At 57.5% G+C, this 2,500-nt stretch overlaps 1 pseudogene; it reads left to right on the forward strand.

Annotated features, from left to right (window-relative positions):
* Positions 1 to 48: 48 nt before the first annotated feature.
* Positions 49 to 2,500, forward strand: part of LOC146721213 (large subunit ribosomal RNA) — a 4,610-nt pseudogene continuing 2,158 nt past the window's right edge.

Below are 2,500 nucleotides of genomic sequence, written 5' to 3' on the forward strand. Positions count from 1 at the left end.
GATGAGCGACGCGGAGGAGGCAAACGGCTACGAAAACTCACTATGCGACGACCTCAGAGCAGGCGAGATTACCCGCTGAATTTAAGCATATTATTAAGCGGAGGAAAAGAAACTAACCAGGATTTCCTTAGTAGCGGCGAGCGAACAGGAAAGAGCCCAGCACCGAATCCCGCGGTTCCGCCGCAGGGAAATGTGGTGTTTGGGAGGATCCGCTTATCCCGAGGTGCCGCGTCGCGTCCAAGTCCATCTTGAATGGGGCCACTTACCCGTAGAGGGTGCCAGGCCCGTAGCGACCGGTGCGCGCCTCGGGAGGATCTCTCCTTAGAGTCGGGTTGCTTGAGAGTGCAGCTCTAAGTGGGTGGTAAACTCCATCTAAGGCTAAATACGACCACGAGACCGATAGCGAACAAGTACCGTGAGGGAAAGTTGAAAAGAACTTTGAAGAGAGAGTTCAAAAGTACGTGAAACCGTTCAGGGGTAAACCTAAGAAACCCAAAAGATCGAACGGGGAGATTCATCGTCAGCGGCGCTGGCTTCGCGTCGGTCGGCGATGTCCCGCGGAGTCCTTGCGGCTCGCGCGCGGGCACGCTACCGTGCGCCGATGTCCGGCGCTCGTCGTCGTGCACTTCTCCCCAAGTAGAACGTCGCGACCCGCTGGGTGCCGGTCTACGGCCCGGGTGCGGTGTCTGTCGCGTCGCCGGTAAAACGGCACGCGACAAACCCTCGGTCGCCCGGCCGGCTGCTCGGCGGTACGCGCAAGGTATCAGGCCGCACTATTCACGGTGCGTCGAGACCGTCGCAAGCGCGCGCCACGGTACTCGGAGGTTACGGACTTCGCGCCGTCCCCGGTCCTGGCCCGCTGTTGGTTACAGTACGGTACACCTTCGACAGGCCTGCGAACGTCTCCCGCGGTCTCGCGGGAGACCGATACCGGTCGGCGACGCTACTGCTTTGGGTACTCTTAGGACCCGTCTTGAAACACGGACCAAGGAGTCTAACATGTACGCGAGTCATTGGGACTTGTCGCGAGACCTAAAGGCGTAATGAAAGTGAAGGTCGGCCCTGGCCGTCGACCTAGGGAGGATGGGCCGCGTCGCGATGCGGCCTCGCACTCCCGGGGCGTCTCGTTCTCATCGCGAGAAGAGGCGCACCCAGAGCGTACACGTTGGGACCCGAAAGATGGTGAACTATGCCTGGTCAGGACGAAGTCAGGGGAAACCCTGATGGAGGTCCGTAGCGATTCTGACGTGCAAATCGATCGTCGAAACTGGGTATAGGGGCGAAAGACTAATCGAACCATCTAGTAGCTGGTTCCCTCCGAAGTTTCCCTCAGGATAGCTGGCACTCGGCCGTTCCGCACGGAACGCGCGCGAGTCTCATCTGGTAAAGCAAATGATTAGAGGCCTTGGGGCCGAAACGACCTCAACCTATTCTCAAACTTTAAATGGGTGAGATCTCTGGCTTTCTTGAATTATGAAGCCACGAGCATCTTCGGATCAGAGTGCCAAGTGGGCCATTTTTGGTAAGCAGAACTGGCGCTGTGGGATGAACGAAACGCAGAGTTAAGGCGCCCAACTCGACGCTCATGGGACACCATGAAAGGCGTTGGTTGCTTAAGACAGCAGGACGGTGGCCATGGAAGTCGGAATCCGCTAAGGAGTGTGTAACAACTCACCTGCCGAAGCAACTAGCCCTGAAAATGGATGGCGCTGAAGCGTCGAGCCTATACTCTGCCGTCAGCGGCAAGTGGGGCGGCAACCGGGAGCGGGCGTTAGTCTTCTCTCGCGTCGTCACGAAGCCCTGACGAGTAGGAGGGTCGCGACGGTGAGCGCAGAAGGGTCTGGGCGCGAGCCTGCCTGGAGCCGCCGTCGGTGCAGATCTTGGTGGTAGTAGCAAATACTCCAGCGAGGCCCTGGAGGACTGACGTGGAGAAGGGTTTCGTGTGAACAGCCGTTGCACACGAGTCAGTCGATCCTAAGCCCTAAGAGAAATCCTATGTCAATGACGGCGTACAATATACTCGAGTGTCGAGAAATAATAATAAATATTATACGAAAGACACACGCCCGTCGGGCGAAAGGGAATCCGGTTCCTATTCCGGAACCCGGCAGCGGAACCGCATACAATTCGGGCCCTCGTAAGAGTGTTCGTCGGGGTAACCCAAAATGACCTGGAGACGCCGTCGGGAGATCCGGGAAGAGTTTTCTTTTCTGTATAAGCGTTCGAGTTCCCTGGAAACCTCTAGCAGGGAGATAGGGTTTGGAACGCGAAGAGCACCGCAGTTGCGGCGGTGTCCGGATCTTCCCCTCGGACCTTGAAAATCCAGGAAAGGGCCACGTGGAGGTGTCGCGCCGGTTCGTACCCATATCCGCAGCAGGTCTCCAAGGTAAAGAGCCTCTAGTCGATAGAATAATGTAGGTAAGGGAAGTCGGCAAATTGGATCCGTAACTTCGGAATAAGGATTGGCTCTGAGGAGCGGGGCGTGTCGGGCTTGGTCGGG

This window comes from Nylanderia fulva, unplaced genomic scaffold (genome assembly GCF_048542155.1).
Source record: "Nylanderia fulva isolate GAGA-0341 unplaced genomic scaffold, ASM4854215v1 Scaffold523, whole genome shotgun sequence".
Taxonomy (NCBI): domain Eukaryota; kingdom Metazoa; phylum Arthropoda; class Insecta; order Hymenoptera; family Formicidae; genus Nylanderia; species Nylanderia fulva.